This window comes from Bombus affinis, chromosome 18, assembly GCF_024516045.1.
Source record: "Bombus affinis isolate iyBomAffi1 chromosome 18, iyBomAffi1.2, whole genome shotgun sequence".
NCBI classification, from domain to species: domain Eukaryota; kingdom Metazoa; phylum Arthropoda; class Insecta; order Hymenoptera; family Apidae; genus Bombus; species Bombus affinis.
The window spans coordinates 1,479,694-1,507,582 of NC_066361.1; the positions used below are offsets into that span (position 1 = coordinate 1,479,694).

Sequence of the window (27,889 nt, forward strand, 5' to 3'; positions counted from 1 at the left end):
ATGGTGCGCAAGTGGCAGAAAGCTGTGGCCGACCGCACTATTGACGAATTTGACCATGAAAATCCTCCTCCATTTCCACCTTCCTCGCAGTATGTATTTTTAATGAAGGTTTCATACCCATATTAAAAATCTTAAGTGTCGTGGGAATCACGATTGGCCCAGAAGCTCATGCGTTCGCAGTCAGGCGAGACGAAGTTCGCATCGAGCGCTCTGAACTCTGAGCAGGAAGCCAGAACTGCTCGTCTCCATGAAAGAACTTCGGAGAATGAGCAGTTTGAAGTAGAGGAAGGTTTCCTGTATAGAGCAGGAATCGCTGATTAAAAATATGTAAGTATGCTGTACCATTCTGTGAGTAAAATTTGTGAATAACTCATAACTTTGCTCGTGATTTTGTGAATTTTGAGTTTTTTCGGTTAATTTTTTATGCAATCTTAAAATATCAATAAAAAAAACGATGAAAAAATGGATAGTCATTTATGCCTCTAGACTAGAATACTCTCTATATAAAGTTGGTGTGGTTGCAGTCCACAAAGCCAACAAGTTGTGCTACCGCTTGTGTGACTGCTACGTGGTACAACGAGTGGGTGAAAACCAAGGGCCACGAACAATCACCACGGCGGCTGATTACATGGAATGGTGATACGTTGTTGAAGTTAGTGAAGAAAGTGAAATTAGTGATAATGAGGGTGAAATGAGCACATCTGAGAACAGATGTGGAATGCCGGGTATGACCGAATGTAGTATCATGAAAGAGGGGCCTGGAGGGTGTTAAGCGGATTGTAAGCAAGCGGTTCCTGAAGTATAAATTATATACAAGCGGTTGCTGAGCATGTGCGTACTGAGGCTAAGACAAAAGGCAAGGGGTTGCTAGGGAATGATGAACGAATTAACAGCAGTATGAGTTGAGAAGTCAGAGAGTGCGGATTGCGTTGTTGAGATAGTGTTGTTAGAGTTGTTAAGAGAGAGTCGAGAGCGTTGATTACTGGCTGGACACTGGAGTTCGTAAACTGCCCCCCAATTGGTTTCCGAATAGAACTCTTTTGCTTGCTAGTATTTCGCAAATATCTTCAAGGACTGTTCACAATATAAAGTAGCAGAGAACGATCTCTCTGACGGATACTTTCGTTACGAATCTTTGTTCGCGAGTAGAGTAGAATTTGTTCCAAACAGAGAATATAAATTTTGGTCGTGCAGGTCATAAACCATAATTCCTTCCATATATCCAATGATCGTTCCCAAACTGCTCAGCAGCGTGAGCTCGATGACCGAACTTTCCCTTTAATAACTGTAACTTCAGTAACAGCAACAAAACTAAAAGTATGTATACATTAAGATATATATTAAATATTGCACATTATATAGTAATATATAACATATAATATATTAATATAATAATTTTTATGCTTTAGTTAATGCATAAAAATCCCTATATAAAAGGGGTTTAAGAGATATTTCAACTTTAATTTGTTAAATTTATTGCGTGATGGATACGAAGAATTGAATGGTGCAAGCGGAGTACATTTTTGACGAAGCCGAATTCTTTTTACATCATTATTTCCCAAGATATAAATTAAATGAAATAAATTGGATATATGTATTTAAAAGACATTTTATGTATATATTAAAAAATAAGACGTTTATTTCTAAAGTAATAAAAACTGATTCTTCCGAAGATAAAACACATAATGGTGGCCGTTTAGTTATAATTTTCATACATGCCACTCTTCTTTCCCATCCCTTAATGACGTTCCGTAATAAATAAAAAGCCCGAATGATCACCATTTGACATCGTTCAACTGATAGTGAATTACCAAGTTAAAAAAGTATCATTTTTTTCATATTTCTTATTATATCATTATGACACGACTTTAGTCGGATTATTTAAATTCGTACGATAAAATTCGTGATACTGAACTACCAGTATTCGCGAGCAACGGTTATAAAAGTTTGCCGAAATGCTCAAGAACACGTTCGCACATAGTACTCTTGAACGCATGTCCAGCCTTTGGGGACCAACGTTATCAATAACAGACACAACAACCTGTATGGACGTTACACTACGTTCCAGGTAATCTTTATAAATAGGACCGATGACGATTGGATTCAGAATAAAACTAAATATAAAACTCGGGTGTTTCTCGCTCGGACATTCCATTATCGCGTGTTCGCTACCGTAACAGTTCGTTTCCGTTTGCTCGTTCGAAGGTTGACAAATCTTAAACAAGTGCTAGACTGGTGAATGAATTACAGTGTATCACGTCGTAATCCGTAGGAAAGAGATAACATGCTCGATATTCCAGTTTGTAGCTATAGCTAAATAAAACATATGTATTTTCTATACATCTTCTATATTGCACGTCTCATTGAACATATAGAAAATCGCCAGTAGAACATAGATGATAATAATAATGTATTTAATTCATAAATACATTGTGAAAATTATAGAGGAAAATATAAATAGAATGTAAGCTGGAGGTAACAAAATTATATAAAACATTATTCAATATATGTTGTACAATGAATATATTATTCGTTATTTATAATTACAATTCAGGGTATGAATATTTTCGGAAAGATAATAGTTTCAGTAAATTTAACTGTATCGAACATTATCACGTTGAAAGAATCTCTCCGTTCAATGCGACTAACATGTTTTTCTTATCTTCCATATATTAAACTGATATATTTATGACTGTTTATAGCACTATATCATTACTAATTCTATTCACTGCTTAAATTAACATTTTTTTCTGAGAATTGCGTTTTGTTTCATCTTTCTATTACTTGCCCCGTTTTCAAATATAAATTCGTTTAGATTAAACAATGTTTAATCTAACAATGGAGAGGTCATGACTCAGGTTCATGTATGTTCCCGCTCCGAATTTATATCACAGGATGTTTCTCCTTTTTGAAGTTAAGATCGCGATAAGTATCTGTTCTTCTGTCTGTTTTAATGGAAATAAGTGATCGATGAAATAGTATGCAATGAAATACAATTTGGTCAAATACAATAGAATCTGTTACAATATTCTTCAAGGACGCTATAGTTAATCGTCACCCAACACAGATGACTGTGATATTTGTGTTCTATCTATTCCCTCTTCTTTTTCTATCTACATAGAGCCTCATGTTTTGCACTGATTCCCATCGAGCAATCTTGTCCGAACGTGTCGTCACTTTTGCGAAAACTTGTACACGACTTCAATACGTATTCGTCACTCGGTCATTGAAGAGATTTAAGAAATTCTGGTACATTTTCCTTTAAGCACCGTCATCTCAAGAGTATTCCTATTACAGCGTGCAAATATTTCATAATAGTAATAAATACATCGAGTTCGGCAAACGTTCATGTAGATAAAATTTTGGGCATCTAAATTAACTAGCGTAATGCAATGCGACATTTGCTTAAGTAGTTTCACAAACTGAGTTGAGTTTAACAAATTGGTAGAACACTTCACAAAAAGATTTTCGATATTTAGGATAATAGGCTCCATATATTATAAGGAAGTTTTTATGAGGCGATTGTTTCAATAGGCTTAGATGTCAGAAAGGATATTTTACAGGATCCTTAAATCCAAGCTGAAATTGCACTTATAAGCAGAGTTGTAGTTTTTATATAAGGATTTCATCCTTGAGTGAAAACGCTAAATATTTTTTCACTTAAATGATCTTTTGTGTGTTGTTTGTAACCACAGCGGTGAAATTTTGTGCTCGTGTTCAGCAACTGGAAATCAAACTATGCGAATTGCATTTTTCTATGAAACAAAATGCAACTATGCCTATGGTAAATGTGTCATGAACAACCTACTTCTCGATAAATGTGCGGACGTGTTTAAGATATCCAATATTCGAATGTTTTTCAGATGTTCATCATCTTTATTCCAGAAGCTTTTGCATCTTACAAACTTTTCCATTGATTGCGAACTAACTGCGTACAGCTTTATTTGTGAGTATTACACAAGCAAATGTTTCATTTGTTCGTTTATCCAAATTGAAACTTGATATTATTTCATATTATTGTTGCTATATTACATTGCACAATTATTGTATCAAGAAAAACATGTTAAAACTCTGGATATATTTTCTTTACAGATAAAGCGTGATTCTACATTCGAAGTATGCAAATGTATTCGTATGTGAAATAATGAAAATCTCCTCTTCATGATTAGAAAATTGATGTGTACTGCACTGTATATCTGACAGCAATAATTGGATTCATTTCCTTCAGAAACTGTTCGCGTGGTCATCCGACTTCACATATAATATCGCATGCATCTTCTTCCCGTTTCCGTCTCAAACTTCAAAACGTAAGTTTATCGTTTCTAATCCTTTCACTTTTATGTTTTCTTCATTTTCTTTTACTAATGATCCTTTTGTACTGGGCCATTTATTTTTATTGCCTGATTACTCTGAGTACGAGTTCTTCAAACTATTCAAATTCCTCATCGTATACGTAGATATTACAAGTTCAAAACGTTGCTGTGTCACTGGCCAATCTGCATAAAATTCTCGACCAATACCGATATCTTTAGATTTGTTATAGATTTTCCAACATATGTTGATATACGACAAATTACAACATAGTATATAGTACATTGTTGGCTAGAAACTTCTTGTATATTCTGCAATTCCGTCCATCTAGACGGATTGCTTTTTCATCGCTAAGTACAATTTTTTTCAATGTTTCCTGCATTGTATACTGTGCACGTATCTTTATGAATTCTATACATTATTCTTTATGTTGAGACGTGAATGATATCTAATGTTGCAGTGTCGCAGATGGTTATATCGCTACAAAACACGTTGAACGGTTTATCGCAAGGTCTACTATTTTAGCAAATAAATTTTTGGCAATGCGATTGCTCTCTGCTCTTGCTTGTGTTATATTTTGTAGAACTTCTAAGCAATTATACTGTTATCTTTCCATTTTTACTAACAAATGAAGGAAGACTTATTTTCAAAATTCATTAAGGAAAAAAACAATAAAATATTGAGTAGACTTGTACTTTATTACTCTGCCATCAAAACACGTCAGTAGCAATTAATAAGAGATATAGCAAGATTCTATTAGGTTTCCCTCCATAAATTTCATATATAACATTAATCATATAATATTCTACAACATATGACAGCGATTTTCCCAGTACGTTTAGCATAATATATATAATTTATAAAATGTATGTAACATTTCCCTTGTAGAGCATGTTAACATTTCCCCTTGGAGTCTTTTACATGCATCAAGATGTAGTCTGTATCAAATGTAGTGTCAGATTGCACTATAACGAATGATAATATTACTGGAAAGAAAGGAAAATACAAGTAAACAATGTAAAAAAGTAGGATGCCTCTTGTTTAAAGCGACACAACCTCTATACATCATCTGTCGTATCAGTGCTTTTATATATGAGAATCATTTACGATTAATTACAACCGATTAGAATGAAATAATTACATAACTATCGTACAGAATTATTCATAACACTGAGAGTGTAGCGGTACTCGTCGATAAAAATCATAATGGTTTTAGCCCAGTAAATCCGCTACACAAGAAATCGTGTTTACCCAAAGACGAGCTAATTATAGATCCGACGACCTTAGGCGGTTCCGATCGTTAGTCCAAATCCGTTGTTTTTGCCGTGATCATAGGCCCTCGAGTCAGCTACCCAAAAAAGCCAACAATTGTAAACAAGGTCGAGAGCTCAGCGCCCGTTGGGACGTTTCGAGAACATCTTCGAAATTCAAATCCCAACGCCTTTCGTCAACTCCGACGGATATAAATATAGCGAACAGGGTAGCGACGCATTCTTAGTTATCGAGAGACACGAGCAGCAGCAATTAAGCGATACTTCTTTGCGCCGATCTATTAGTGACCGCGAACAGGGACAGCAAGTGTATTGTACGACTAGTGTACGCATTGGGTATATTCTAATAAACTACGTAGTTAGGTATACTCTGGTGTTTGTGAAAACTAATCACTACCTTATCACCTCAAGAGTAATTAAAAATTGTACGATACGATGCGAGAAATATCTTTATGTATAAAATATCGTAAATAAAAGTGTAAGATAGTTTATATCAATGTAATCGGTATTGAACGATACTATATACTTCATTTGTTTTGGCAATAAATTCTCATGCTTGTAAAGTCAAAAATGTAGAAAGAGCAATTTCCCTCGTCGGAAGATAAGTCAACGATTGCATAATTCTTGGTTTTTTTGTAAATAACTGTTACGTCGCATAAAACATCTGCATTCCAGCCCTCGCGATCGGACAGCCAACGGCCTGCGTTACGTCATTTCGACGCTCAATAAACTTAAGGACCCACCATAGTCTTTCACTTTCACTGTATTGTATCAACATGTGTCTTCAGTTAATCCGTTTGTCCTGAAGAATTTTTTAAGCCTAAAAATATTTTCGAAGCACATCTGGTTTTTAGGGAGGTCCTTGGATTTATTAGGCGCACTTAAAAACACAGAGAAAGCAGGCACGTACCTATTAGGAAAAACCGAATAGCTATCTAACAAAACAAGCTGGTTTTTCCTATGAACAAGGTAACCTACCAACCACGATGGTAGGAGGCTTCCTACTCATTCTTTCAAGCATCAGCGTAGGGCATAACCAATCGACATCGCGGATCGTTACCCTCACTTTTCCTAACGAAAAGTGTGAACAACGAATCCGCTTTCTTCATGCAAAAGGGCACACCCACACCGAACTTTCTTCCGTATGAACATAAGAGCGACCAACACAGTACAAAATCTAGCGCCTAACGTCAAAATCTAAGAACGACGCCAGAGGAGCGTAATTCACGTCACTATCCAAGTCGGTTCTCGGCATTGTCGAACATTCACCTCCTCTATTAAGTATCCTACAGTGCTACGTCCACGAACATACTAAATTCAATTATAAGAGCCTTGCTGTAGTGTGCATATCTATATTATCTTCGTGCGACAAGTTGTTATCTATTTATACCTACTCAACAGTATAAATTAAGCGTTGGAAATATATAATTTATAAGTCTGTGAATCACAGTGTTATACTAACTGAATCACTCCTATTGTCTTAACCGAAATCAGGGGATCGATCGATTCGTGGTGTCGTTTGCTGTAATCGTAACGGGAATTTACGATTCCCGTTGACATCTCTCCTCGCGATTGCGTCTCTCCGCGATTGGTCGAAAATACAGGAACTATTATAATATTTATTGTGAAACTGTTTTTTAGATATATTAGAACACTTGCGCTACTGTTTTTTAGATTTATTAGAACACTTGCGCTACTTTCATCAATATTTATAATCTACCTTGAAATAATGATGGCTAATATTTTATTGGTTATGGTAAGAAATAGGGAACTAAAGGAACTATAGATATTGAAGATCTCTCAGCGAATAAAAAAAGGATATTCCTTGTCTGCAATGCCTAAAAAATTTAAGCTCTCGAAGGTGGGAGTCAGAAAGATGTTTTTTTTTTTACTATTGTAGCGGCACTCGACAGCAAACTTCCCAACGGTTTCTGTCCCGTGCCTCGCTACACAAGGACTCTACCTTGCGAACAGATGATTGCCAGATGTCGATACACTCTCTCCGAATATTTACAGCGAGCCTAAGGACCCGCTATAAATCTTAGGATCCATGCAGCTAAGATTCTCTAAAGGAACAGATAGTCTTTGTCTCAATAGTCCCTACACATACCACCCACTACGGAAATCTGTTTTTCCTCACGTACGACGCTCCTCGCTAGCAACTTTCTCTCAAGGGCAGTTGCCATCTCTTTCCAACCACCAACTCACGATTTAGCCAATTAACAGCGACGTCCATTTCCCTCACTCTCTGAACTAAAGCTTTCCTTAACGAATCCGATGATTCCGTATCCTTAGACACACCCAAGCACAGTTTTCCTAAGGAGCATCATCGCGACACAAATTCATTCTGTTCTATCGCGAGTCGCGAGGCAAGTTGGAAGACGCCGATCTGAATTGTCCGCCCGCAGTCGTACGTAATAGCGAATCGGAATTCCTCGACATCTGTGCAATCGTCTCGACTCGAACCACCGCGTAAAGTATCGCGCCGAGCTTGAACTTGTAATCTCGAACCGATATTTGTACCGTGCTTTCGGCGCGCTAGAGCATACCACAGACATAAGCAAATAAATTGTTATTGTTAACGACACGAGTGATTCTTCTAGACCTATCACGCCCCATCACCTCACTATTTAATTTGTAGTTTGAGGACTTTCAGTTTGGTTCAGGGTGAGAGTAACACGCGGACGGAGAGTTCTGTGGAAAAAGTGAAATGTGAAGGGAAAAAGGAAAAGGAAGTTCTAACTCATAAAAGTAAATTCCGCGAGATTATCCATAATTTGAAAACACGGTCCTATGATGCTCACGCGGAATAATATACTGCGTTGGTGTGCGCCAGTCGCGAGATCCACGCGTCCTTCCCGCTCGATCGATACATAAATTTATTATGTCTCACTTGCCGCCGTGCAACCGTGCTATGTTACCGTCATTACCAGTTTTGACTTTGTACCATTCAAAACTTCACCGTAATAAAACATTTGACTTCCCATAAAATATTTCCTCCTGAATCGTATAAAATACTGATTCCGAATTGAACTGAAAAGTTTGTTCCTTTGTCTGTGAGGATTGCGCGTGATGTTTCGATGATAGGAATCAAAATCGTTGCAAAGGCATCTGCTATTGTTGTGACTCCGGTGTTTGGTATCGCAACAGATATGCAGTTTTTGGTTAAGTTGTCTTATATTGTTGATATGTGGCAGGTTCTTCTATATATTGTCTGTAATAAACATTAGTTGTGTAATTTTCGCTCTTACAAACCTTTGTTTCTCGCAGCTTTCGCATTTTCTGATTAATTCTTCTACATCGTTTTTCATTCCTTCCCACGAATATCTTACTCTGCAACATCTTTAGGTTTTGGTGATTCATTTGTATACTCCTATGTGTTTCTTCTATGAAGTCTTTTCTAATATCCTCTGGAGGTGCTATACTTGTTTCCATATAACGGTAATTTCGACGATAATTTCGGTGTTTTCGAGTATTTTTCAGATGAGAGTTTAATATTTCTGAATGGTAGGTTGATTCTGGTTCTTTCCCAAATGACAATATAATGGCTGTTGTTTCCGTTTCCTTGAGTATAGCTTTCAAGTTTCGTAGTACTGTGACTATATTTTCGTCCTTCGGTTCTTCAAAGATATATTTTATGATAAATTTATTTTAGATTCATGGAAAAAATTCTGACCGGCTAAATGGTAGTGATGATTATTTGTCCTTCCTGCGAATTCTCATTAGCAGGTGACTCTTTTCCAAGTAACCGACATCAGCAAGAATTCTTCCCCTGACATCTTTTAAGTAGCAATTTACGGACTTAATAAATGTACATATTAAAATGTACATCTTTTTCCTTTATAAAGATAAATATCTCTCCGGATATGTTTATTTTACAGAACTCGTGGTTGTCTTCTTCTTCCTCTGGTTGTGAATCATAGGAGAGTGGCACATCGGTATCAGATTCTTAATAATCTGGAATAATACTTCTCCACTGCGTTCAAGTGGTTACCAGAATTTGTGGGGTATATATTCTCATAGGTTGAGAAGACAGACGAGATTGCAGGCTTTGATCGCCTGATTTCTCTATTTCACTTCAATCGGTTGGGATCATCGAGCGAAGTAGCTTCTTCGGCTTTCCCTTTGTCCAACGTTATTAGATCCCTTTGTGAATTATTAGTATTTTATTTATTGTTCAGACTTAACGTGAGATGATTTTTGGTTAGTATTGAATGTGCTACTAGAGTAAATGTAACGTATGAGTTTATAACACCTTCCATGTGGATTTGAGGAACGGTACACCAACGTCTTTCGTTGTTGCGTTGGTTGCTTCCTGGTGAACCTTTCCTCTTTCTACGAATAGACGTGGCGTTATAATTGGGTCTTCATTCGAATTCCTAGGAGGTACGCTCTGTGTAAACCATCTTTGATTTCGTTCCATTTCTTAAACACGATAACCGGTTTATCTTGGATAAGTGCGCTTCGAATTCCTCATCTTTGCGAGCGATTAAAAGAAGACCACTGAATTGCGATACTTTGGTTTGAGTACGATATTGCATTTGTACTCTAGCAGCATTCATTTCCATTTAACCAATCTTGAAATGGGATCTTCGACTGAATATAGTTACACTAAGGGTCGATAGTGAGTTATGAGTGAACATTTACTAACACAAAAGGCCGGAAGTACTGCGTAGCATATATCATAGCCAGGCATTCCTTCTCAGTTGGTGAATAATTCTTTCCGACTGGATATAAATTCCGAGAACCATATGAAATCGGTATATCGGGACCACTTTCATTTTGGCTCAATACTGCGCTCAATATTTGTATGATCTGAAGCGTCCGTAATGATAAAAATTGGATGGTTGAAATCTGGATAAAGTAGTATTAGTTTTATTCGTCTTGCAGATTTTCAAAGTGCTTCTATTGTTCATCGGTCCATTTCAAACAGACCGATTCTTTTTCTAGCAGGGGAATCAATGATTTTGCGTTAACAAGGTAGTCTCTGATAACGACGATAATATGTGACTTGTCAATCCTAAGGATTGTTAGATATCCTTGGATTCTGGATTGTTAGATTCTGACTTTGGAGTAAGAAAATTTTCTACCGCATGGAGTTTCCTTGGACCTGGTTTAACATCGCCAATGACGCCGTAAATCCGCGATTTTTGACATGAGTCAACAATCTTTAAATTTTCACTTCCTATAGAGCTGAAGAGTGGATTACTGTATCATTCAAACAATTTTGAATCTATATTTCACGGAATTAATACCAGATATATTAAACGTTGAAATTCATTTGCCAGATCAAACATTGAGAAATACTTTGAACCTCTCAGTTGGTCCAGAGTATCGGTAATTTGAGATAGTGGATACTTGTCGCTTTGTTTTTTTCGTTCAGTGCACGAAAATTAATTATCATGCGCCAATGATCAGTGTAACGGCCGTCCGATATTTTCGATACAATCCATAAAGCGGAGTTATACGATAAAGTGGACGGTCTAATTATTTCTTAGAGTAACAGAGCTTCAAATTGTAACTTCAAAAGTAACTAATCAGGCACGCCTGCGCTGAGTGCAAAAGGTGGAAATCCCAGACCCCGAAACTAATTACTTATTTATCAAAAGTAAAATTATTAGGATGATGTTTAATATCGCATAGTATGAGTATCGGTATTAATGTCTATTACTATGTATTGATATTAATTTATAGTATAAGTACATAGTATTAGGTTTTCCACTAGTATATTACGTATGGTAGTAGTATATATACATATATTATGAAAGAATAATAGATAACATTACCTTAAAGATAAATATCTTATCTTTTTAATATATACATGGAATATTTTTTTATATACATATATCGAATTTAATCATTTCAACATATACCAAAAATACTTTTTTAATATATGGCTTATCCTCGGTAACTATGACCAGCCTTTTATTGCCTGACGTATTGCAGTTATCAAAAATTTATTACATGACGATTGCATGATACAATAAGGGCACATTTTTCACAAAGACTAATTTGTTTACATTACTATTTCCTAAGATATGAAGGTAGAGTTCAAATTCAACGTAAAGTTCAAGATAAAACTAAAATGGAACTATATATTTTTCTTCACATGATTCGATGGTACCTATTTTACAAGATGCAATATTTGATACGTGGCACTTCAGACGCGAACAAGATCACCAACCCCGCTTTTGACCCATTTGAGGAATGTTTTCCCGCAAAAATCAGTCAATTTATTAGCACAATATCTCAAAAATTAATTGAAATCAGTAATATACATGAAAGGTTAATGAGAATTCATCTTGAGAAGCATTATCAAATAGTACCAAAAAAAGACATAATTACTGTTAAAACGGAATTACATCTCCATGTGTAAAAAAATAATAATGTAAAAAAGATGGTTTTTATGGTTAATTACATATATTAAGTTTCTGTTTTCTTACAACCACAGTTTTGAGCATAAATTGATTTATCTATTAAATAATAAATAACAAATTAATATAGCTTTTAAATTCTGAATAAGAATTAAATTTCTTATTTAAATAATAATCGTTTAGACGATACCAAAAATAATTTATTTATTATTTCTTAATTGTAAATGAAATTTTATTCTCTATTTGAATTAAATCCGATCTCAAATGATAATATATCTGTGTCGTATCTGTTTCTTTTTGTACAATGAAAAAATCGTACAATTAGTATGGTCGTTTTTCAACAGTCATATCGCAGTTCATATTATTCTTACCTAGTATTATTAAAAATTACGAGTTGTAATTTACAGCGATCTTTCTGATTGAAATGTTATATTTATGTAGAAATAAATTTGCTCAACGACTGATAAATACCAAATAAAAGTAATAAATAAAAAATAAAATTGTATTTGTAAATAACAATTAATCTCATTATATTAAACAATGTCTTTAAATTTGTCCAAATAACAAATAATTCATTTCTGCTTTTTATTTGAACTCTCCGAAAATCTATTCTATTTGAGCGTTTCACGTCGATTGCGCGAAGTAATTCGAAGGATTTGTGAAACGATAACTCGTAGAAATTGTACTACTATAATCAGCTCATGCGTCGCTACTGGCTCAGGAGTTTCTCGCAAAAAAAGACATTTATTGTCACCATATCAAACTGCTCTCTACCTTGCGATTATTTGTTATTCTCCAGAGTGAAAAAATAAAACAAAAATCCTTATGCGAACTATGCACTATAGAAGAAAGTGTTTTCAGAAATGTGTTGATGACTGAAAGACACGCTGGCAAAAATATATTGTATTCTGTTGAGGTTGACTGATAGAAGAACGACTGCATGAATTTGTAATAGAAAAATATATTGAAATAAATAAAAGTATAAGCATAAGTTTATGCTGATTCAGATCCTTGCTCTCTTAGTGTTACAATACAATAGAATCGATAGGGAGCACGTTCATTTATAGCAAAAGGTCATTACCAAAATAGTTAACCTTATAGTTTTAGCGAAAGGCTACGAGGAACATAAATAGAAATCTATTTATTAGTTCCTTTGTTCCTAGACCTTGTAAACCAAAACAAATGTATACTCAAGGGTACAATAATATGGGCCCCTCCTTATTTCGAATAATTTTGTTTCACTAGATTCTATTTTCTGTGTAATACAGGTCTCTAGGTCACGGATATACGTAAATAAAGATGTATAGTTCTTCTTGAAGTAGTTACTTCAACATATTCAAAGGGAATAACTTAAATATAGACAAACAAATAAATATTTTCCCGAATAAGAAGAAAATTCAACGATCTTCTTAAGTACGCCTCGTATGAGGGGGGGGGCAGAAAGAGAGGAAAGTAAAAAATGATATGCAGCTTGGTGGAAGTTCAGGAGGAAACACTGAGAAAATTATGAAAAGAAAATGTCTGAGATAAAATGCGATGGTTAAGAAAAATGTGGGATATGAAACATATTATATAAAGTATACTTTATACATTCTATTTTGTCTCATGTATATAATTTAAAAAATGTTGATGTAATACAAGACGAGTGTAGAATATAAGTACTACTGTTTAATCTCAGTTTCTGTAATTTTGATAGTTTTATATTTTTATATTTTCGATATTTTTGTACTTTTGTATTTTTAAACGTTTCCTACAATTCTATATTCAAGTAATAGTATAAAAAGAAGAATACTAAAAGCGTGGAGTGGCTACGCATGTAGCGGTACGTGAATGTTACGCGTACGCAAGATAACCAGGAGAGGTTGTATAGGAAACGAGAGTTCGTTGGACAAAAAAAAACGTTTTTCTGGAATTCCGTTATGTTTATGTAAACTATATAACAAAGATTTCAAAAAAACAAAATAAATAAATAAAATTGGGTAACTAATTAGTTACCTAATATCATACCATACCGTAGTTAACTAATTAGAAGAGAAAAAGGAAAACATTCGCTAAACGAAATGGAGCGATCAACCTCCGAATGCGAGGTTGCGATGGTGGCGTTAATAATTTTGGTCGCACGACACAAACAATTTCAAATTGGAGTTCAACCGCTAATCGCGACAAGGCCACGGTGATTTTTGCTCTTTTCTATACGCAGGCGGCACGTTGTAAATAGAGATCTCACTCCGCTGGTGCAAAGATTTTAATTAGATTTTTAATACAGCGCTTATCGCATCGAGCAATATCGTGGCCATTTGTAAACATTCATTGGTAAAGACACGCAGTACATCATTTAAATCCGTCATAAAAGAAAGGAGAACGGATAATTACATGCATTTCGTAATAACGATAATAAAAAAGACTCACCATACCAACGAAAGGGAAGATTTAGAATGATTTACCGTACAGGAGAATAGGTTTAGTTGAATAACGCGAAATCCATGCACGAGTTTCTGGAGATCCAAAGACTTTGAGCGCCCTAAGAAATTAAAGCAAGTTAGATGAATGCAAAAATTAAAATTCAAACATGATTATTTAATAAGAGTATCGTATTGAATTATATATTTAATGCATACAATTCAGTTAAAATGTTACCATATTTTGTCATTATTTGTTTGAATTTCATCAATTGCTCTCAAACAAGGAAATTTTGATAGAAACAAATAACTTACAGCGTTGAAATAAAAAATTGTACTATCTTTATAGCACAATCTATTGATAAATTATAAATGAATTTATAGCTATAATATTCAGAATTTCGCAAAATATTCACAGAATATATCTTGTTTCACTTGCTAAAACCTTTTAACGGATTATTATCTGACACACATAATTAAAGCACACTCTTCTGTTAATCATTGATCAATCAAATTGGTCTGGTTCTTAAAATCTTAACGAATTCTATAATCAATATTTCATAACACATAGAAAAAATAACTTTAATCTGATCTATATAAAAAAAAATTCTCTAGTTTAACATTGCAATATCGTAATATTTTTACATTTATAAAAGAAATATTGATATGTTTAAACAAAATAATCCATCAGCGCTTTACATATTTTCGATTATTAAAATATAATTTCACTTGAAACAATTCTTGGCGGGTCAAAAGGTTTTAAAATTAATGAAAGTGTACATTATTGTACATTTAATAATAATAATAATATTTGTACATATAAGTTATGACAAAAAGTAGAAGAGCAGACAAAGGTTCTATACTTCAATGCCTGCTTATCATATAGTAATGTTAATACAAATAAAGATAGGTTTTAACATATATTAACGCATTGAAAAATTATTGTTTGTATATAGAAGTAACTATGTGTTTAAAAATCTATGTGTCAATATTAGTGGTTTCCTGCCAGCCATTCCATATATAATACACTTTTATATCTATACTCACAATTTAATTTATGAAATGGAACAGTGATGTATGAGCAATATGGATATCATGGACTGCTGCTGGAATACGTTTGAAACAATCTTGGCAGTTCGATCCTTCTGATTCCATAAGAATCTATACATACATCTATACATAGGTGCTACTTTTATTTATTCTGCAACATAAACAAATTAATATTGTAATTTTACTGTGAAACTTTACAAGACCATGATATAAAAAGAGCATATGAACATATATATTTACAAATATATACAATTTTCATATACACCTGAAATCTAGCCCACACCGCTTTATGACTTTAAGCACTGTTTGAACGTATTTCCTGCTAATATAATATTTGCATTGGGATGCCTTTTCATTTTTTTATAGACAAGAAATTTTGTTCTTGTTATATAATACGACGAAATGTGGTAAAAAGGTACTACGATTATGTGGCAAATTTGTAACTTTTAATTAAAAAAGAAGGAAAAAGAAAATATTTTAGAACTGAAAATGAACCTTTGAAACCTATTATCTTGTGTCAATAAGGATAGAAATTAAACAAATTTCGTATATCACATGGCAAACTGAACTATGAAAATTGTGAAGTTGATCGTAATCGATCGTCACGTATAATAATAATCACTAATCTAGATCTACATCTAGATCGTCTAGATCTACGATCTTATCTATTTATCTTTTATACATATGGATTGCTTTATTTGGTATACCGCAATAATATAGGTTAAATTACATAAAACATATGTGTTTCATATTAGAATAAGTTAAGCAAAATCTTTGGTTATATAAGCATATATAAAATATTTACCTTAAATAAATGAATGGTCGGTCAAGTGTTACATCTTTTGTATTTGTACATTCTCTTCTATCAAAATTTAACAGGTTAACTTTGTAATTCTATGTTTAGTATTCAATACTAATTGATATATATATCCACATTGTAGGCATCCTTCAACACGACGCACATGTGACGATGTGCGAATCCACAGAACGACTGTATGGTGCCTCGTGTCGGTCAACCGCTATTATTTAGAATTGCTGACAGTACTGCTCGTTGATTGGCTACAATTCAGCAGTACAACATGGTACCTGCGCATATCCTTGCGCGAATATGTAAGAATAGAAACGTATAATATTTATTCTTTAAGATTGATTAAATAGATTTATAAGTACAATTTTAACAGGCCGTCTTAACAAGATCTTTATGGACACATCATACGTTAAATATGATACATGCAAAGTATGTATAACATTTAAGATACATGTATGTATGTATAATGAAAAACAAAAGTGTTCGTACATAATATTCCTACGTAATATTTCCTACATTATTCAAATACAGACATAAGAGACATTTATATAAATAATATAATTGTATAATAAATGTACAATAAATGTATAATAAATTAATGTATAATAAATAATGTATAATATAAATAAATAAATGTATAATGTATAATAAATTGTATAATAAATTATTGATATTATTTATTGTTAGGGAAAAATCGATATATATTTCCTTTATATCGTTGCTTATAGTGATCAAGTTTATTTTGTTGATCGATGATTCATCGGCTTATTCTGTTTTTGCCGAGCACCCGCGTTTTTGTGCCTTGATGGCAAACTCGACCTAGGTAGTTTTTGCATTACCTTGATCTAGGCTTTAGAGCACAGACTTACTCATACAGGAGCTCGTCTGTTTTTGCCGATCGACTAAAAATCTTCAACTATGTGTGAATACGGTTAATGCTTCTGAATCATTTTATCCTTCTCTCACCTACGAGTAACTGCAAGTTCGGCTACTTTTACCGCACGAACGCTCTTCTTTGACTATAGAGGACCTGATTTTTCGACGGTTCGACTCTGTAAATCCAACGACACATGCGTCCATTAGTAATCAATCTTGTAATTTCGATCGCTATATACTAGAAACAGAAGATAAGGGATAACAAAAATTTGAGTTGGATTTTGCCAACCAATACTGATCCATGTGCTGCAGTGGTTCTGACAATTTTTTACGAATATCTTGGAAACTAAGGCAAACCACCGCATTGACTATATGTATGGGAAAAATTTGTTAAAAATGTTGAGTTTTACAATGCGCTAACACGTTCAAACCGACGTGATCCATCGGTTAGCCACAATCTTTACTTCTACCTGACAGTGTAGGCTCACCGGTGATTCATACCATTTACCTTTCCAGTTTTAATGTATAAAAATGTAATTTAACCAAAACTGAAATGAAACTCCAAAGGTTATCGAAAAAGACTGAATAACGACATGTAGTGTTTACTTATAAAAATATTTAAATCATTTCAATTGTATGGAAAATATGAAGCTTATTCAATGTAAATAATTTAAAATAGCAAGTATTATTCAAATAACAAACTATGAATTTTTTCAGAGTATGAGGAACAAAGTGTAGCTTTTTTTCTTACAATCTGGATAGTAAAAGTTAACATGTTTGCTATATTTTACATAAAGTAAATTATTGACTTTATAGCATTTCCACTCTCTATTTTCTTGCTTTGGAAACGGTAATATTCTTTACATCGTTTTATTGTGGTTATATTTATCGAAGATATGTTTTTTTTACTCGATGGGAATGATGTTAAATATTTTTTTCAGTTAACAAATCGTCAATTATCTTTTCACGAAATTCCAAGATACCAAATTTAGTATCTGCGCCAAATTTTGTATGTAGGCGCCAGACGTTTACCAACATTGTACCGCATGTAACTTCTATTGACATCTTTCTACACCAGTCTATTGTTTTTCTCAAGGAGTTATAATAAGCCACCATTTGATCGGGAAAATCGACTCCTTTTTCGCTTTATTGTAGCTCCGTATAACATTAGGCTTCTTGCAAAGTTTTTCTTCTGCTAGTAGTGGTTTGTAGAGAATATTTGTGAGACTCGTGTGACGGCACACGAGCACGGAACTTTCCGACGGCTTCGCGACACAAAGCGCTATATCTTCAAAGCGTATGGCCGACGTGCCCAATGTGCCATCGATATCCCTATGGTTCTTCCGCCGAATGTTTGGAAGAATGCACGTGCGGCAACCGCCGCGGTACTTCTAATAAACGCGTGTGTAGTAGGACATCGAAGGGCAACTAAGAAAAGAATCCGTTTGGTTTTCGAACAAAGAGTCATTCTGCCTCAAGCCGCGAAGTGCGAAAGGTTCAGTATCATAGCGAAGCGAACACAAGCCGAGATGCGCGATTGTAAACTCTCGATGGTTAATCATAAGTATGAATCGTATAAATTGTTGACTCGTTGATTGTTAATAGTAATAAACTTTTTGTTGAACATCGGAGTATTCCTTCCGCACCTATCACGACATACCACCTTACTCGCATATAGTTGATCTATGCACAGATCTCCTGTCAGTTCATTTAAAAAATTTCGTGTGATTGAATGCTTTATTTATAAAAATTATGAAAACAATTCTGTATTCACCAGACACGAATTTCAATAACTGCAATGAACTAGCAATTAGTATTACACATGTCCTGCTTATCACAAACTAAACAAACAGCAAATCACTGATAACGAGGGCATAAAATGATGACACGTATAAGCTCACACTTACCCATTATGCAGAATATCAAAATGCCCCCCGGCTTCTTGAAAAATCATTAAAACCTGGAGAAAGTAGGTTGCCTACAGATTCGATCATTATCATACATTTACTAGCAGCTTAATTTCCGAGTTCTTAAACATTTTCTTCAAGTAGCAGAAACAACTGCTATAGCTGACTCTCATACCGTGCAGAATACTCTCGTCCTCGTTACAATATGTTTCTTCCGCAAAAAGACACGAAAGACAAACGCAGAAGAATACGCAAAAATGTATTGGTGGATACCGAAATCATAAAAAAGGAAGAACGATAAAACGTCACTAGCGTCCAATCTCTCTTCTTGTAAAATAAGTGTCCTTACCTCCCCTTCCCCTCCCTATCCACTCCACCATCTCCCCTCTTTCTTCAAACCTTCAACCTCGGAAAAACCAAAAAATAAGCTACCGATTTGTACGTTGAATTTTTGTTGCGTTGAATTAGTAAATCGCATGTCGAGATCCGATTCAGAAGATTGCTCTCCGTCAGTTGATGAGAATCCACACTTCGTAGCGATGAATGTACCCAAGCTTTGTTAAATGCTCGTGAATCGTTGTGTATTTTCGAGCTATCGCGGGGAGACGCGGTCGTTAGAATACGCGTCAACGGGAGTCGTACATTCCCGTTACGATTATAATAATCGACATCACGAATAGTTCGATCCCCTTATTTCGGTTAGGATAATAGGGGTAGTTGTTGTGGTATAACACTGGGAGTCACAGAGTAATAAAAATATATATTTCCAACACTTTATACGATCACACAAAGTAATAACGCCGTTGATTAAGATACAGATAACGAAGAGAAGGATTATTCTTAGATGAGAGAGTGAGAGCTATAGGAGCTTTAGGCCCGTGAGAGCTGTGGGAGCTGTCGGACTTCTGAATACTGTGAGGGCCGTAGGAGACTCTAGGCCTTGTAGACACTTTGAGAGCTATAGGAAGACTCTGAGAGATATAGGAACGGTGAGAGTTATAGGGATTGCAGGAACTCTAGGCACCGTGAGAGATGATGGAACTCTGAGAGTTTATTCTGATGTACGGAGGAAAGCTCGGTATGAGTGTGCCCTTTGAACGAAGAACGCGGATTCGTTGCTTAAATTTTTAGTTAGGAAAGTGAGGGCAATGATCCACAATGCCGATTGGTTATGACCAATGTTAGGAAGGAAGATAAGAGGAAGAAGCCTCCTACCAACTTGGGTCCTAGGCGACATTGTTTATAGGGAAATTCGGATTTTCCGTTAGGTAGATCTCCGCTTTTTTCGTTAAGCCACTACCCGCTTTCTCCGTAATTATTAAGAGCGCGTAATAAACCCAAGGACCTTTGTAAAAGCCGGCCGAAAACACTTCTAGAATTAGAAAGTCTTTTCGGGCAACAGATTGACTAAAACCATATGTGCGAACAATGCAGTTAGGATTTCAACTTTATGGTGGGTCCTTCGGACTATATATGCCGTTCGAAGGACGGCACGTAGACCGTTGGCTGTCAAGCCGCGCGGGATGGAGTGCAGTTGTGTTGCGCGGCAGAACACGTTGTTCGCCGAATATTTAAAGCTTCTGTTATCTCACGAACACCAGACCTTTGGTTTTCATTGAGGTAGGCCTCGATAAGGTCAGTATCAGTGATGGATGGACGTTCGCTGCGACCTTCATCTTTCAAATAAAAGTTTCCGGCTCTAAACCTCCTAAACCAAATCTGGACTGTTTGAACAGTTATAGACCGAATACCATAAACGTCACAAATCTCCTTTGCAGAGGTTTTAAGCGTACTGTCTTCTTTAAAGCAGTGAAACATAACGCGACGAAAATGCACCTTTGGCTCTTCCATGTTTCACAACGCAAAATACAGTCGATACACTTTCTACTAACGTCGAGAACTGTTCTCTTGCCTTAGCAGAGGATAACAAATGACCACACGATTGACGGTAGAGTGATTACTTAAGGAGAACGAGATAATACTTCAGGCGGCGAACGCGAAAACAACTTTCCGAACGACCTAATATTTATTGATTTATATTTTTATCCATTTTCATATACACATATTGAACCTTCGCAAGTTCGCGGGGAAACGCGATCTCAAAGAAGCGCGCCAACGGGAGTCATAAATTTCCGTTACGATTAGACTAATCGACGCCACGAATCGTTCGATCCCTTATTTCTTTTGGCATAATAAGGGTAGTTGATTGAATATAACGCTGTTATTAACAGGCTACTATATATTTTGACTGATCCAACAACTTCAGTGTGATACGAGATTGAGTATTTGATATGACAACTACGAACGAGTACGACCTGAGACTCCTTTCGTGTTAACGATGATGATGACTGTTTACGACTTGTAGATTCTTGCTACACTTCTTCCGACTCCTGCTGTTCCTTGTATTTCCATAATATTTCCACGTTTAGTTTATACACGCACTAACAATTCTAGTTGCAAAAGGTACTATTGTAATAAGTAGTTTAAATTTTAATCGGGAAAAATCTTGGTTCAATATCTGTTCCAAAAATTGTGATAGAAGCCGAAAGAAAATGATTTCCCATGCAAACAATAAATAGAAAATATAGAGCTACAATTTTCCAGACAAAGCTTGGCTTTGTCTGTTATCATGGCAGTTCTGCATACCAAGAAATGTAACTTCTTTCGCCTTTAAAACACATGCTAATTTATTTGTACGTGTATGAGAGAATGATACAAGGCATAGTGTGCTACCTTGTGTAGTACTAAAAATGTATTTATTTCTTTCCTTTTTATATATACGATCATAGATTATTAACACGTCGAAAGCCATGCTAGTTTTACAAGGATTGTCCGCGGTGCAATGATAAACTTTTTATTAATATAATATATAAGTTACGGTGTATAATCATGTTTTTAATGAATTTATCTCGCAGAGGTAAACGGTGACCCTCGTGGCGCTAAAATGTGATTTCGCGTGATTCACTTATTTTTTGCGATTATCAATTGTCTCGTATTGTTTCTTCGCGTCGGGTCGAATTCCTGTATCAGACTAATTGTATTTGTCATTAAATAATTTGTGACGTGCTCATCATAATATTAAATATTGTTAGATATACAAGTTTATATTAACCCTGTTAATTCAGTGTTAAACTCATTCTATTCACCTCTGTCATCTTAATCGAAACAGGGGACCGATTAATTCGCGGCGTCGATTATTGGAATCGTAGCAAGAATTTACGCCTCTGGCTGACGCGTTTTCCTCGCGACCGCGTCTCTCCGCAAACGGTCCTAACAGAAACAAAAAACATTGCATCTATTATTTCCTTATAAAACGAAAGAAACTTTTCGGACAACCTAATACTACTACGCGGAATATTTAGGACTTTTGTCTGGAGAATCACAATCATCTAAAATTGAAAATTGGACACGAGTCACTGTGTTAGAGATTAAGGCATTTACACTGTCCCACGCTCGACAATGTCACACGCTCAGAAGCAGTAATAGGGTAGACGAAACATCCTGCATGCCACAGCTATCGAAACAATAATCAGATAGTAACGGATTAGCCGCCTTTGATATACACCTGACGATAATCCCTCCGGAGAGACTAAAACCTCGGTATAAAAATCCTCCCAAATCAGCGTCCGAGACCTTTTTGTTGTAACACTCTGAACCGTCACTCTGTTGGATTCGCATAATAAATTCTATTACCATATCTAAAGTTCAATATATTCACCTTATTCGGGACATGTTCGAACTGCGACGCGAGGAGATCACCGGTGATCTGTCTTTTTCGTGATTTCTTGTGTCTCCTACGTGACAACAGCAATGCTACTAGAAATGGGCATTACAAAAAAATGCAATATATGTTCGTATCGAACCGAAAATTCACGGAACATACCATGGTTCCGATAAATGTTTCCAAGAAACAGATTTCAACAAATTTTAAGATATTTTCGCATGATTGAGAATTCTTTATATTTTCCACCGGGTCACGAGAAAAACAATCCCTGTGCAAAATTTGAGTCAATTGTTAGACACGCTAACAGAGTCTTCAAATTACATTGTACACCACATAAAGAATCATCAATTGATGAATCGTTAGTTGGGACGCTGTGACATTCTAGCGTAATCCGATACTTGCGAAATAAGAAACATCATCGCTGAGGTATAAAATTGTGCATGCTGCGCGATGCAGTTTCAAGGTATTGTTTGACGTTTCGTTGCTACAAATGCTCAAAACCAGAAACTGATAGCGACAAAAGATAGTTCGGGCTTGGATGTGATGTCGTGGTAAATTTATTAAAAGAAAGTAATTGTTTGAATAAGGGATATCACGTTCTTTTCGACAAATTTTTTAGTGGCGTTGATTTTGTTAGATATTTATATTTTACTGAAAGCTATTTAAGAGGGTATTCTAATGTACAAATTCGAAAAAATCCAAAATTATTTTTTCATATTTCCAATGCTTAGACATTCAAAAATATGCCCTGAAAAGAATTTTTCAAAATATCAATTATTTCATGAGTTATAGCTATTTTTGTGACGCAGCATCTGCTCCGGTTCGACCGGAACAAATGAACAGTAGACGGTAGACGCTGTCCAAGTAAACTTGTCTCAAAACTTTAAACGCGTTTTTCTCGAAACTACTTTTTTGAGTTGGCGTGCACGATATCTCAAGTTCTAATGAACCGATTTATTTGAAATTTGGTGCCAATGTTCTTTATACATTCCTCTATCGCCTCAACGACGCTCAGATCAAAATTTTTAATTTTACTATTTGTTAAAAAAGCATGCCAACAAAATTTTTTTCGAACGGCTGCCATTTTGTGAAAACATTTTGTTTGACTTTTTCAAGGTTCATGCTATAGCGGCATTTATACTAATTAAGAATCCGTTCGGCTTTCTTGTTTCAGATGACCAGAAGGGTTGAAACCATGCACACCAGGACACCCTGTTTTTTTGGACCCCCTACTTTACCAGCTCATAACTTTGTGAATTTTGAGCTTTTTTCGATTAATTTTTTAAGTAACCTTAAAATATCAATAAATAAATAATAAAACAATGGATAGTAAAAATATTTTTTGTTTCGTTTGTATGCAGCTTCAAAAGCGGCTCGAAATTCATGCTTTTAGACTGGAATACCCCCTTAATTCATGCTAACAATAAAATTTTAAATTTTACATATTAAATAAGTTGCTATTTTTTCCAAAAGTTTACTTTTAGGAATATAAGCACAATTAAGAGAAATGTATGCGTTTCTATAAGAAAGTTTTAACGAAGCTTTTATTCATATATGGAAATATAATTATAGTACGAATTGCAAAAGACATGCTTTCATGTGATAATGAATAATGAAATTGACAAAATGATTTAGAAATGGAATTTAGTCAGCTTCATTAATAATAAATAAAACTTTCTACAAAGAATTCATTAAACATATTATTACCGATTACCGACAGCTTTATTACCGATTTCAAAACATATTATATATGTTTCTAGATACTCGGTAGATATTCGTAGATACTGATCGATAACTGAAGTCTTTACGATTGTGTCCGTTTAAACTGGTATAGTATAAACTAGTCAGGGCAGAGTTGGAAAATTCAAATTCGTCTTCGTTCGACGGTTGCACGTAGCGGCGACATTGTTTTGCCCGGAGTTTATTTATTATTACATTATGTATGTCCTAACAATATTCATACTCCGGAGCAAAAAACAACAACATGATTTGAATTGTCCTCTAGCTCATGTACCGCTACATGTACTTTCAAGGACCAAAACTGGCACAGTTCCGCTTGTGACACGAAACGAAGATTGTCGTTTCCCTTCCTTTAACGGATTTTGTCATTGAAGGACACTAATTTCTGTGACTTGTTTTATCTCTGTTATAAAAGTTTATATTTAAAATTTTATAGTTTTTATGCAAACGTAAAAGGTAAGTAAATAATAATAAATATAATAATAATATAATATAATACTATATAATTATATTAATAAATACTTCGCTATTTACTTATTTTATTTCCATTAAGGTATATTGTATTTCTCATGACAGTACTTTCATTTTTATTTAATGTAATAATAAACATATACCTTAATATTCATTGACATTAGTGTAAATGTAAGCTTCATTGTAAATTTAATAAAATTGATAAGAACGGAATATAAAGGTGTATGTATGTGTAATTAAACTAGATTCTATTCTTAATGTTACTTCATTATTTTATTATTGTTTCATATAAATATTTTTTTGTTGAAAAATAATTTTCATATGCTTTTAAGTTAATAGACGTAAACGCAATGTGTTTGTATTAATCGTTATATATGTCATGATTTCAACCATAATATTAAATTATGGTATGTATTATTAGAAAGTTTAATGTATATATTAAATACCTTATAAAGAATTTATTTGTAGATTTTAAATTTGGCTACTGGATCAAAGAATGAGATTAAAACAATGACTACCAAAGATATATCGAAAATACATAATTATTGCTTGCATGTTAAAAAATTTTTTAACGACCAGTTTGAAGATACTGTGGATTATTTACATAGTTTAATTTCTGAAATACCACAATCAGTCTCTGGCCCTTCAATTAAAAAGACGCCGAAAGTTTTGAAGAAAAAAGATTATCACTATATAGAGACTAACCCAGAAAATGATATTATCAATATTGATAATACAGTATCAGATTCTACTGCAATACATGATAAAACAGAAAATAAAGATATAAAAATTGGGGATGTGGTAGAAACAGAAAGAGAGGCTTCAAGGAAAGCTGCAATTAATATTAAAAAGCAACAGTCAATGTCATTTGTTGCAAAATTACGGAGGCCATTAACTCTTGACAATGACAGTAATGTAAATGTGTGTATCATATTGTGATGAAATTTAATACTTTTAGTTTTACCCCAAATCTTATGTTACTAATCAATACTAACCTTTATATATAGTACCTAATAATACTTAATATCTATTAATTAATATGTTGAAATCTAATCATATAATAGTATATAAATACCACTATAACATTGTTAAATATATCCTAAATTTTTAGAGGAAACGTGGAAGCCGATCTAAAAAAAAAAAAGGAAAGTGTTAGAAGTAGTTCAGATGAAAAAAACACACAAGGCCCTACAAAACATAGTAAAACAGAAAAGAGTGTTTTAAGCGAAACAATTTCAAGGAGGATCGCAGGTACTTCACAGATACTTTCACAGGATCATCCTTCTATAAAAGAAAATGCAATACAGCTAGAAAAGATTGAACCATTAAAGTCTTCAATGACAACAAGAAATAGCAATATAAAGAGAAATTTTTCACAGTGTAAATGCATGGAGGATAAAAATTCTAATATTATTGATGATACAGTAATTACACCAACAGAAAATGATATTGAAGAACTTTCAATATGCGAGGATGCACTTGAGAAATTTATTCCTCTTGTGAATTCCACGATGGCAATCAATTTTACTTATAAGCAGAAGATGATCAACGCTACCGTAATGTTAGAACCTTTATCACCAATAAAATTATACGAAACAGTAGTAATTAATAAAAGCTTGGCTAGTAGTGTAGGAAAAAATAATGAACCTAAATTTACATCACGGTCGTCAATAACTTGGCAGGAGAAGATGCAGCAGCTAAAAGAAGCGACGACAAACAAAGAGTTTGATGATAATGATACTGACAGAAGATGAGTCATCCCCTGAAGTAAAAAAGTCTAAAGCAAATATTAAGAAACAAGAAATTAAAAAGCGGCAGAACAGATCTATGACATCGAGGAAGATGCAATACTTAATACTGCAACAAAACCATCTTCGAAGGAAAAGAATACAATTACAGTATTCCAGGAAATAAGAGACACGTGTAAATCGAATGCCTTATTCGATCCATATGCCAAGGTATCTGTAAAAAAAAGAATCGAGGCATTCGAACAGGCAGACACGAACACTCCAAAACTTGCTGTCGATATTGATGCACCAACTAGATTAAGTCGAACAAAAACACGAGAACAAAACAGTAAAGCTGCTGCACAAACAGAAGCTTCGGAAAATGGAAACATTGCAGAGAAAGCGATTGTTCATAAATTAGCACGAAAGTCGCTGCAAAAGCCAAAAAAATGTTATTAGCAAAAAGGAATAAGGATGTCGATGAAAGAAGAAAACAAGAAGAGCAGCAGCGTTTACAACGTTTACGAAAAGAAGATGAAGCGGGGCGAATATTAGCTGAACAAAGACGTCGAGAACAGAAAGCTGAAAGACAAAAAGAAACCGAATTAAGAGCTCAACGACAAGCTGAAGATGAAGTAATGAAAACTAAGCATCATATGATTACATCACAGGTAACATTACAAACAATATCAAAGTATTCTTCTGTTATAAAAGCACAAACTATTATTCATTCAATATTTTAGACAAAATATGGCTCCAAACAGCAAGGTCCAACCACTTACGTTTTGGATAGTGTACCTGACGGCGATGAATCAGGTGATAAATCCAGACCAAAGCATACAATTCCACATTGGGCACAATGTAAGTATTGTTTTACTTAATGAGTTAATAAACATTAGAATGCATAGAATACTCGAATTTTTATCAATTTTAACGCACATACGTGAAAATCAACTTGCAATGCAACGATACATTCCGGAGAAAGCAGTCTATAAATTCTTTGATAACAGAAAGTGCACATCAGATTTAACACTATGTTTCAAAATATAGATAGGAGTAGATTACAACGCACGTCCAGTGCAATATGGAAGATATCATCACGTTATTCCATGATGGAAAACGAATAAAAGGTATAATTTGTTAAACTGAATGTTGCTGATTTCATATTGTGCCTTAGAGCAAGAGTACTTGTCACACCTTGCATATTGTCACGACTGTTCGCGGACAGACG

At 34.5% G+C, this 27,889-nt stretch overlaps 1 pseudogene; it reads left to right on the forward strand.

Moving 5' to 3' along the window:
• Positions 1 to 27,803, forward strand: LOC126926591 (inner centromere protein A-like; annotated as a pseudogene).
• Positions 27,804 to 27,889: the final 86 nt, after the last annotated feature.